The 12,393-nt window shown below is 46.6% G+C and overlaps 1 long non-coding RNA gene across 1 annotated transcript; it reads right to left on the bottom strand.

The window, feature by feature from the left end:
- Positions 1-8,251: 8,251 nt before the first annotated feature.
- LOC134150933 (uncharacterized) lies at positions 8,252-10,460 on the bottom strand. Its single transcript, XR_009960741.1, has 3 exons — positions 10,432-10,460; positions 9,067-9,129; positions 8,252-8,269 (listed from the first exon to the last, which is right to left on the bottom strand). It is a non-coding gene; the product is annotated as an uncharacterized LOC134150933 (long non-coding RNA).
- Between the last annotated feature and the right edge of the window lie 1,933 nt (positions 10,461-12,393).

Genomic DNA, 12,393 nt, shown 5'->3' with positions numbered 1-12,393 from the left:
AATTTTGCTCACAGAATTTCAAATAATATTAACACGACTGTTCTGGAGAAATACATCAGGTGAAATCAAGGCACCCAGCTCATCAAAGAGGGGAGGAAAAAAAAAAAAAAAAAAAAAAAAAAAGGCGTTTCTCCTTTTCATGGGGATGCAGATTGCAGATTAGCAGCAGTCAACCACGCAAAGCCTTAGAGGTTGTGACCAGACAAAATCTTATTAAGACTCTTTGTGACTCTACGCTTATAACTAAAAAATGAGGGTGAGAAACTGAGGTCCCCATAAAGCCTAGATCCCCTTTTCTAAATATTGGCTATCTTTTATGAGCCACAGTAATACAAAAAACACAAAGGAATAGGATTCCGAGCCCTTGAAGAAGCACCCTGCCATGAAAAGGAGCACTGCTGGAGCATTTCTGCATACTATTAGCCTCCTTTAAATGCAGAAATCCTAGTAAGAGGCTTCTGCGTTACAAATGCTTCCATCATTGTAGTTCAGCAGATCCCCTTGCAAGGCCCCCTCTCCGCAAGGCAGCAAGTGCTTGAGCCTTGCTAAGGACTTCAGGAGAAATCAGCACTGCAGATGGAGACTGCTGGGTAGTAAGACCCTGGGAGGTTCTGCATGAAACCCCTGGTACATATTCTGTATACAAAGACCTCCTCACCAGGAAAGGGGTCAGGAAGCTAAATGGGAGTAACATCATCATCATGTCACACTTTCTCATCTGAGGCACCCCTTTCCCCAGCCCCGCTGTGCTGATGCCTACAGGATCATACATGGAAAAAACAATCATGCAGAAATTGTATCCCCTCAGAAGCCAATGTCCCTGCGGAGAAGATGCTGGTCCGTAGGATGGACTCATCCGCTGCCGTCATGTGTCGGCTGCTGCTGCTTGCTCTGACTGTGCGGTGCCACTTTTAACGTAAGCAGCTGCGGGGCCATGACACTGGTTACATAATCTGCTCCTGAATATTTCAGCGTACACCAGGGGAGCTTCGGGCAGCTGGACTTGCCGGGCAAGCGTTGCATTTCAGGAGTGGCAGTGTGCCATGGCAGTGCTCATATGCACTGCATTCCCAACTAGCTCTCCCGGGGCATCAGCTGACCCCGACCCATGCTGGGCACAGAGGAGAAACCAGCTCCTTTGGTGCTGGTGCACCTTGGACTGGAGCAGCGCTGCCCCTTGCTCCCTTCTTCTCTCCACCATCTCTTCTGCAATGCCCTCTCTCCTCCACTAAGCCTGTTCCCTTCACGGTGACAGCAGCAATTCATTGCTGGTCATTTTATCGGAGAACACTCCCTCCCCCACTCGCTTCACGATGCTAGGAGCTGCCAGCCAGGGATGACACAGACACTGGAGATTGCTTTTAGTCACTCAGACATGCAAGGTTGCCTTGTTCTGTGCAGGATGGGTGCTGCATGAGTGACCTCATCCAAATAGAGTCACTCAGGAAAATCTCTCTGCAAAAGCACTGGTGTAGCCACAGGACATACTACTTGAGCACCAAGAGGGAATCCTGAACTGCTAGAGCTGACTATTGCTTCCTGTATTTAATGATAACAGGAGGAGGAAAAAAAGCAGGTAGAAAAAGTTCCATTTACAAGGACATCATAAGCCTCAAGAGCACTTCATGCATCAAACACTGTCCTGAGGATAAACAGCATTGATTAAGAAGCCACAGTTTTAACTACTAGAGAGTTCATTAAATTGCTGAGCAGCAGAAGCTCCGAGGAAAACTTACTCCGTCACTTGCTCTGAAGAGCCTGGGCTCCAGCCGCCAGCTGTGCCGCCTACCACAATGCTGCCGTGCCTTTGAAAGTGTGCCGGACTCGGCTTGTGTGCCGCCAGCCGCGATGGGCTTCTCTGCCCCGGGGCCCTGGCTGCAGCCTGGCTGCTTTTCCTGGCGACCCGGCTCCTCGTAAGGGCACTTTTGGCCCTCCGCTGCGCCCCGCGGTGGGTGCGATCCCTGAGAGGCGTCCAGCGTGCGAGCCCTGCCTCTCGCGGGACTCATGGCTCGTGGCTTCTGTGCTCAGTCAGGCAAGGGCAGAATAGGCCAGCGACGCTACCTGAACAGGGACGCTTCCTGAACCAAAAAGTCAATGGCAGTCCAAAAGTCAGTCAATAAAAAGCATGGAAAGGTTTGATAATGTGCATATCTGGAAAAACAAACAAAAGGGGCTTAATGAAACCTTTATTTTAAAAATATGTTTTTTAATTTAAATGCAAATTGGATGCTGTGTTATCTGTAGGTCACTTCTGCTGACACATTGCTTAATTAGCAGGGATGAGTTTCAGGAAGCAAAGGCAGCTAATGGCTGGTCCTTTCCTGTACATTTGTTTTAAGTTAATTAAATTTTTTTCAGAAAAGATCTGTCCTGCTCCGCAGAACAGCTCCTGACCCTGTTCTGCAAGTCCTTCCCTAAGCCAAGCCATGCTGCCAGGGACACTCTCAGCAGACTATTACTATTAATCGAGTAGGGCACGTTTACTTCTGCATCCTGCAATCCCCTTTGGCGAGTCACAAATCACAGTCTACCACTCAATAGATGTGCCTGCACCATTCAGTGTCAGGCAAAATGGTATCAACAATAAATCTGAGCAAGTATGTGGGAGATTTTTCTAAATGCTGGGCAGAATTACACATATAAGTCTTCAGAAGAGACATTAAATCCAATGTGAAACTGAATCTTTGAAGTGATGAGCGGAGCAGTTACACGGTGTTACACACAAGTTACGCATAAGAGGATCTTATTTAGAGAAAATCTGCCTTTGCCAAGAGAGATGAGCCGGAATTGGATAGTTATAATATATGCCCTTCAAAAACATGCTAGCACTGACGATGCATTGCATCTCCAGGGATGAGGTTTAAACTCTTGTCTTAATCCAGCTTCGCTTTGCGGCTGCTGGTGACCACCGTGCGCCTGACGCTCTCGCAGTGCAAGGAGTGGGGCTCTGCAGCACCGGCCAGCCTCTGTGTGAATGCCCAGCGTCGCCCGCCTGCGAGACACGCACTGACAAGCAGCTGCTGGAGGCAGCAAGGGAGCTGAGGTAATGTGCATTTACAGGAATGATCTGAGTCACAGGCAAGGGCAGTCAGGGCAGACCCCTAGAGCAAAAACAGTTGTGTTTGAGGCCAAACTCCTGCTGGAACTCGTGTTAGCACAGCCATGGGGCTGGTTCCCAGCAGGGCACCAGGCCCATGCCACGGTGCTGCAGCAGGCCAGGCTCCATGGGCTGAGCACAGCCAGTCGCCCCACTGGCTCAGCGACTGCATGCAGACATAGTCTGTGCTGCCTGGATGCAGCCCCAGCTGGGCCTTGCTCACAGACGTGGTCATGGTGACAGCTGTGGCAGCGGAAAAGGCCTGGGGAAGGTCAAAATGAGGTGGCACTTACTTAGAAACAGGCAGGTGCCAAATGGCAAGCTTGTTCCAGAAGGGAGCTTATCTGGGAATTTAGGAGAGGGAGATTTTAGGCAGCTCCCTGCTGTAGGCTAGAATCTAACAATTTAACTGGCTAGTTAGTTTTGCTTCAAGTGCCCAGACGAACTCTAAGAGGGTCGTGCCACAGCTAGCAACACAGAAGGGCCCCAAGGACTCTGCACGTAACCCACCAACGCAGCACCCCCTCCACGACGCTACCCTTGCAAACAAGTGACGCACACAACAGACGTAGGGCATGAAGGACTGGTAAGCAAAGATTTCAGGGTCCTGACGATATTTTTTCCTACAGAAAGTTACGGGAGCAGGGTGGAAAACTTGCAGCAGTGAACAGACTTGCAAACCTACCCAGAGACATTCCATGAGGTTGCTAGTATGGCGCAGGGTATAACTGACAACCCAGGAACCATCTGGGGTCTCTGAGCAACAGGCTCAGAAGGGCACTATGCAACAGAGAAAAAACCTGAAGGCACAAAAGCCCCTAAGGTCCAGCAGCACTCCAAGCCTTTAAAAGCTCGTTCATTTTCAGCAATCTTTCTTGTGCTAAACACCAAGCAATATCAGACATGTTAGCACAGGGACACAGTGCAGCAGCCCCTGAGGCTAGGGAATTACAGACACAAGAGTAAACTCACCATCCTGGTGCTGTTCCCATCACCTCATCAGCACGCTCATCTCATTAGCCACAGCTGCACAGCAAGCAAGTCTGGAAGAGCAACACACTGAGGTCAGTTCCCAACAGACACAGCATGTGACAAACAAGGGCATCACTTCCTACCCAAACCCAAACTCAAACCGCACTACAAGTAACAGCTGAACCAGCCCAGCTCTCCTTGGTGGCTGGGGCTGCCCAGCATGGTGGCTGAGCACAGCACAGCCTGCCCCAGACTACCTGCAGCCTCAGACAGGCTCCCCAAGGCACAGCTGCTGCCCATCACGGTCACGACCACCCTTTGCCTGCTTCTGCCTGTTCAGATGGAGAGGCAGGGTCCATCCTGGGCCCCAGAGGAAGAACGTGTCAGTGCTGCTGCCTAGGAAGAACAACCCTGCTAGAGGTTGCCCCTGTGGCAGCAACTACCTGCCATTGTAGGTCTGAGCATCTCCCAGGTGCTGCTTAGATAGTTTAGGAATTCACCTCCCTGCCTGCTGGCTGCTGTTGGAAAGCAGCTGCTCTCCATGCTTTCACCCCTGGTATCCAGCCATCCCCAGCAAACATCCCCATGGAGCCTGCACTGGATACAGGCACCTGCAGTCTTGCAGCTACTGTGCCCAGGAACAGACAGCAGTCCCTGCACCCAGCTCCACAAAAGCACTTGGAACCCAGAAAAGCCCCTTGGATGGATAGGCTGAGGCTGCAGTGCATACAGGGGTTGCGCTGCCTGCCTTGCTCACTACCCTGCGCGGGACAGCGGCCACTGCTGCTTTAGGACCTCGCTGTCGGGAAGAGCCAGGTAGGTTCTGCTGACATTCACTCAGCAGAGCCGTGTCATAACCTTGCATAGCTACACAGCCCAGAGCAGGTCAAACCCAACAAGCTCAGGTTACTGTACTCCTATCAGGAGCACCACAGCTACACAAGTCAGACTAATGCTGTGCCCCTTGAAACCATCCCACCCAGCTAAGCAATTCTCTCTGCTGCTGGCCTAAATTTCCACAGCAAAACCTGCTGGCTGCTGTAGCACATCTCCTGTAATTCAGCCATCTGGACTTGCATTTGCTACGGGAGGGTAACTCTTCCAGAACCCAGGCTGAGCAGCAAGGCCAGATGTGTGTGGGCAGGAGGAAGCTATGGAAAGACAGTTTCAGTCCAGTGGCTGCAGCATGGCTCACATGCACCGAGTTGGAGAGCATGCTGGGGAACAGGTCAGCTGGCCCTGCCCCAGGCATGCGCTACCCCTGCACAGTGCAGAATCATGCTCTGGGACAAGGGTCAGTCCTGTGCGGGTGGACAGGCTCTGGTATCCCACTCTGCTGAGGGTGCACAGCTGGGCCATCTGATTTCCGCAGTGTTCGAGGGGGAAAGCTGCAGTTTGCTTCCTCTACCTGAAGGACAAAGCAGCCATCTTGTGGGATAAGCTCTGACACACCTTTGTCAGCAGAAAGGAGAAGCAGAGCAGGAGGAAGAGTCTCTGACCCCGAGGCAGCGACAGCTCTGAGGATGCACAGACAGCATGGGCCTGCAGAGCACGTGGCTGAGCACATCAGCCTCCTGTGCATGTCAATAAACATTTATAGTTTAATCAGCATACATCCCTTCACAGGGCAAATCAATAGCATCTCATTGGGAGAAAATGAGATAAACTGTAGCCTTAATAGCGCTCCATTTTCCTGCAGACAGGAATCCCAATCTGGGGCTGCCTCCCAGATGCAGGAAGCAAAGGCCCTTAATTAAGAGACATGCTCTGAGGATGCTCCATTCTCTGTAGTGCTGCACTGAATCCCATTTCCTGTCCGGACCTGCTCAATGAAACTGAGAATGGGCAGATGCAGAAAGCTGAGTTTCAGACATGGGAAGAAAAACCAAGCAGCAGCTATATTCTAGCAGGAAGAACAGTGTTCACTCCCAGGCTCCAGGCCTGATTTTGTCACGCATTTGCTGGTCTTCTGGGCAAGCTATTTCTTTTTTCCCTCCACATCTGTAACCTGGAGGTTATGAGATCACCCATCCTCCTAACGTGTTTTAGAAATCACAGATCAAGCACACATGCATGCACACACATAACAGCAGCTAATAAGTAAGTTAATTCTGCTCATTTTACGATCCACAGGTCATGAAGGGCGATAAACTGAATTAACACCAAGAAATGCTTCCACTGGCTAGCTTGACATGTATGCACACTTCCTGCTATCTAGCATATGCCCCACCAGACACACATGCACACGATATAGGCAATCAGGGCCAGAGCACTCCCATGGGTCTGACATCTGGTTCCAAACAGCTGCATGCTTTCCAGAGTGAGGTAATCTAGATCCACATTGCTGTTCTTTCCCAGTTAGTTACTTTAAGGCAAAAGCCACAAAAATTAAGATATTTAATCTGTTCCCAATATTTTTGTCTGCTTACAAATGACTAGTTCCATTTAGAAAAAATATTCTCTGTCTCTTCTAGCTTTCTACATGTGGAAACAGCAGCCCAAATCCCTGGTCAGGCTCCTGAAGAAGGCAAGAGCCATGGTTGCACTGGCACTGCAGTCTGCCTTGCCAAAGCCTGTCTGGGTCTGAGATTCTCACACAAACCAGTCTTCTCCTCCAATCCCAATTATTTGCTTATTCTCTTGTTAAGCTCATACCCTGAAAGATTTGGAAAGCTGGACTGGATTTGATGGAAAGTTAAGCCAACGCCCCGTAATGACAGGCGAACACCTTTCTAACCAGGAACATAGATTGAAGGGATCCCAGCAATGGCGCAGCCTTACCTGCTCCCAGCCAGCACTGACAGTGCTGTTCCTGGAGGAGGGATGAGATGATGTATGGCAGCTCCAGAAACGCAGAGTGCATCCTGGTGCTGCAGTAGCTCAGGCAGCAGTTTTGCTGTGGACTGGGCAACTTCCGCCAGCCTGTGGTGCAAGGCAGGTCTGGATCCAGTGGGACAATCTCGGTGTTAGCACATGCTGAGAGCTGTGACAGCTTGCACATTACTGCAGCTCCTCACAGGCCCAGTTCATGCCCTCTGCCCACTTCCCCAGGAGATAAATCCCTTGGGGAATGACCCGTGCATTAGACTGACTCTTCAGCCCGTGCTGTTACAGTGCACCATGCAGCAGGGACACTGTCACTGAGCTTGTTATGCAAACACATAGGTTTTTATCACCTAAGCTACCCTCATTCCCCACCACTAGGGACAGAGACATGCATGGGGCAGATGGACACCAGTCTCATGTTGCCTGCTCACAGCACAAACTAGATCTGTCACTCTGGAGTTTGGAGCAGTCTCTGAAGGGGCACAGACTGTTCTCTGGGAGGAGAGAAGCCTCCAGCAGCAGGGAATCAGGCAGGCAGGGAAGAAGGTGGTTTAATGAAGTATACCAGTATGCTCAGACCACTGAAGGATTAAAGCAAAGAAGGGATAGGATCTTCCACAAGAACTCAGACTCAGTCATTAGCAAAGCTTGAGGGTAGACACAATTGTTTTCTGTTTTTTCCTCCCTTTGATGACTCATTTTTTTTTAATCTCATCAGCACCAAGCTGCAGCGTTAATTTTTAAATATGCTTGGGTAACTGAGAACATTAACTATTCATGATCTAATCTTCAATAGTTGTTGGTTCTCTGACACTATGCCAGAGTTGAGATGTACATAATGAACCAGGGAGCTCTAAACTTTCCAGGGAAAGTGATAACTGGTTTTTCCTGAGTGTCTTGTTGAAATGATCACAGGATGAGGGGGTGGTTCATATCACTCACACTCCTAGATAAAGTGAGACTTGTGGGGCAGACTCCTATCATTGAGCTCAGCCTCCTACAATTATGGTAGCCTGAAAATACTTAGAACATACAAAAAATTGGTATGTGGGGAATGCTCTGGGCACACTCCAGAAGCAAAGCACTATGAATGCTGCAGCTCCATTTCCCTAGGAAACCTCAAAGCGCTACATGAAGAGTGAACAAGCCTCCTGAGCTGGCTGAAAGGAGATAGGCTTGTGTACTGTCCACTTCACAGCCAGGTATATATATACTCCCTAAGGCCACATATTAGCACTGAGACAACTCTTGATTTAAAAAAAAAAAAAAAAATACAACCTGACACACTGAAGTTACATGCTGACAGCCAGAGATCAAAAATTTTCCCTCGCAGCCATTAGTGCTTTGTAGAAAAGGGCAGCCCTTGAACTCTTGCTAGAAATGAAAAACAAAGGAATACACTATTAGGGCCATGAAAAGAGACAACAGAAGAACAACAACTGTTTGAGGCTTGATTTTGCTTTTTGGACATTGTTGTATAGGTCCTCCAGACATGATACGCTTCTGCTCTTGTGGGAGTAGGTCATGAAGAACCAGGCAGCACTGCCAAACACATCACACGCTGCCTCAGCAAAGTGGGCACAGACCCAAGGCAAAGCTGCCAGCTGACCGACCCCACCTCTGCCACAAAGCCTGTTCCTACAGCTGTCAGCAAGGCAGCAACCTCTGCACAGGGTGGCTGGCACTCCTAGAGCAGCACAGTGCAGAAATCTGCATCTGGAGCTTCCCTGTGCCAAATTGGTCCCCTGGGCAACCCCTAACAGCTAGAGCTAGGAGAGAAAAACCCTGTACACTGAAGGTCGTCATGCACTGTGCTTCCAAAAACAGAAGCATGCCATACTGGGTGACTAACACTTGCATGTCAAACTGCATGTACGCTAAGCTCTAGTGAGCCAAACTTTCTCCGGGTGCAAACTTCACTCGTTGCACAGAGCAGAGGACAGAACAGCCATAGCAACTAGTTTAAAGTAGAGAAAGGCCAAACAGTACTGAGAGCTGTGAACAGATAAAACAGTGAAGCATACAAAAAGCAGTACAGAAGAATGAAGGTATGATTAATCACCAGAACATGAAATAGCACAAGAATATAGTGATAGAAATTGAAAAGTTATACAAAGGAATAGAAAGCTTACTGAAGCTCTTAAGGCAACTGGCAGTTGAGAGGTACTCACCTCTCCCTCACCCGCAGCAGGTATGCAGGGGCATGCTGTCACTAGCTCATTTATGCTGACAGTCTGTTGCCAGAAAGAAAACCGCTCTTCGTTACTTTGAAGGATCCGAATGGCAAGAATATACCACTGAGCACACAATAATATACGAATCTGTTAGTCCAGAGTCAACAGCATCTTTGTATAAGTATCTCCACATTTTCAGAAGAAAGTATAGGAAGCTTACCAGTAGAAAATTAAAATAAGAAAAATGTTTGATAGCAAAAGCTATTTTAGGAAACACTTTAATTTTGAAAATAATTCGGATCTAGATGGGACAAAAAAAGCCCTATTTGTCACAGGTCACAGATGCTTCATGTGGCACATATAAGGCACTTGAGACAACAAACAATAGACTTTCAAGAAAACTGACAAGTGACAAATCCAGACCTTGCCTTTGTAAACCTGCTGCAAAATTGCAGGTGAACCTATTTAAGTAGAACACTTTCCTTCCAGATTTCCAGACCAGTGTTATGAATTGCAAGCAAAAAGCTCAGGTATATTAAGTGCTCAGCTCCTTCTAAGCAAAATTCTTTTTAGTGAAGCCAACCACCTTGCCCAATTGCTTGCTTGGACGTGCTTGGATATTAGCTAGGGCTAAAGTGACTTGATTTTGATTTTCCAGTAACAAATAATGGTTGTGGAATTTCATTCAAGTGGTGGCCTTCTCCACAGGTTGTTTTGGAGTGGTTATTCATGCACACAAGCTTCTCTGCAAATGATTTTGATTCCTCATATGAACCATTCCTCATGATTAAGAAAAAAAAAAAAAAAAAGGAGTATCTTAAAAATATCATGTTCCGGACTAGTGTGGTGCACTTAAAAGTGGCAAAGTGATCCTGAATTGTGTGACCAGAAATACTATAATGAATCTTGCATTGTGTGCATGAACTATACAAAATTCCAGATTTGTAAACACATAGCAACAGCAGTTAGGGTCTAGACAGTGAGAACAACCCTACCTGGATCTGTGGAGACTCTCAGCGTGCATGCCACCATCTGAAGATCAGCAGCTGTTTCTGCAGCACCTAGGCTATGTGGCTTTTATGCAGACTGCCTTTTGCTCTGTCATTTCTTCCTTCCTTGCTCCTTCTTTTCAGAAACAAGCTTGGACTGCAGCACTGTGTCAGGCACTGGCAGGATTAGCTGACTGTCTCATTCCCCTGCTCTGCCTCTGAAAAGGGGGTGCAAACCCAGGCATACAGCCAGCTACTGCTTTGTTAGCATGTACAGAAGTTAATCCATGAGCCAGGCTAAGTACTAAGTGTTCTTCCAACAATTTAAGTGAAGAATATGCGTAATATTCATGTTGAGAAGACTGAAACCCACCTGAAACTACGTTTACTGCACTTTTTCCTGTGAAAAATAAAAATCAGAAGGAAAATGAATTATTCAACTGCAAACTAACGAAGTTACATTGGATGCTCAATGTATAATAGTGTTTTATTGAATGAAGGTATATTACAATAGACAAACATATGTTACACATGCTATACAAAATATACATTCTTACATGAAAAAAAATATAAATAGACACAAGGAAATAGCAACAGGGAGCAAAGATAGCTTTGCTCACACTGTCTTACAAAATCCCAGTTCTTGTACTGTTACTACTTTGGCATTGATTGAAGAAACTGTTCATGTTCACTGAAAACAAAATGGCCACTCTGTGCTATCTGGGCGAAAAAGAGACCTGACTCCTCCCTCCCCCTCCCCCCCCATTCCTCCTCCCAACAAGTTTGCCCAGGAAGTTTTTCCATAATGCTAATTAAGGACATTAAGGACAGCAGGTTATTTACTCACTCACAAGCTTCAAAATGTTTATCAACCAGCTTATGGACTTTAAAGAAATACATTGCTTATGTAAGGATGCAAATGTTCTAATTCATAAGAGCAGCTTTTAGAGAACAATATCTCATTGAAATCAGTGCAGCTTTAGTTCCTGAACACCTTCAAGGGCTTGTTTGTCCTGGTGCAGACAGCATTAATTTCAAAGCCTTGCTCCTGGCCAAGCACATCTTACCTAACGTGAATTTGATCATACTAGAAGTTGTGCCTGAAGTACACATAAGGTTTGCATTCCCCCACGCACTTCCACATCAATAGTTATCTTCGGACACTTGGGAAATCTGCATTAGCTCTGCTCCACAAAAGAGAGAAGGAAGAAAAAGTAACAAGTGTTTGCCAAATGGTGAAGGGAGACAAAGCAGTAGTAGGGTAAGTGCTACTCCTCTGCTAGCAGGAGATCATGGTGCTGCAAATGCCAAAGAGCAAGTCTGCCACTTTAGCCTATATGAACATTTGAACAAAGCAGCAAGCAGCCCAGAAGGATGAGTTTTTCTGTTGCTGTAGTTTCATAAGCTGACATTTCTCATCTGAATTTAAACTCTAACTGTGGCAGGTTCCTGCAACACAGGTAAGTCTGTATTGAAAATAAGTACTATGTCTTAGATGCCGTCTGGAAAGAAAAAGCCTGGAAGAAATAAATACAGAAAAGAACTTAACGTGCTTCTTTTAGCATGTGTGTTACATGTAACACCTTAAAATATTTCATATGTCAAAGCCTAAGAGTTTAACACACCTCCATTTCTCTGTACTTTATCCAAAGGTCAAGGACAACTCTGAATCCTCTCCCTCCTAAAGCTGCTGGCTATCCTATGGTTGCTTTGAGAGCACAGTAAGAGTCCTTGACAATATTTGCTCATTTGTCCAGATGTGACTATAATCTATGCGTAGTGTGAAAATAATTATTCTCACCTTTTCCCCCCACTCATTTACTCAATTCACAGACTAAAAAACTTCAGCTGTAATTCTGTATGGTTGCATCTGAGACTTCAGTCACACACTGTCCCATCTAGGAATGGATCAACATGAAGATTTTGGATCATCCCAAAATCCTTTTTCTGTTTTTATAAAAATATACAATGCAGCTTTTTTTTTTTTTTTTTTTTTTTTTTTTTTTTTTTTTTTTTAACCTTAGTACATATTTAGTACATATCCTATGGTTTGGGGAGGAAAAAAAAAACAACAAAAATGACTAGGAAGAAAGATGTTGCTCTTCAGGAATGAGTATATGGGAAGATACAATATAACCTTGAAAGCACTCTAGCTCTAACATACTTGCTGAACATCCAGCACTGATTAGAGTCATTAACACTGTCTGCACAGGTACATTTTTCCCAGAGGCAAGAACTTTTCAGGAAGTCTCCATAATATTGTTCTTCCATATTTTGTCTGGCACACTCCACTATCAGTGGTGAAGATTCTGCGCATGTTACTGTTTGTTTCAGT

Source organism: Rhea pennata, chromosome 25 (genome assembly GCF_028389875.1).
Source record: "Rhea pennata isolate bPtePen1 chromosome 25, bPtePen1.pri, whole genome shotgun sequence".
NCBI classification, from domain to species: domain Eukaryota; kingdom Metazoa; phylum Chordata; class Aves; order Rheiformes; family Rheidae; genus Rhea; species Rhea pennata.
This window is presented reverse-complemented; position numbering and strand designations above follow the sequence as displayed.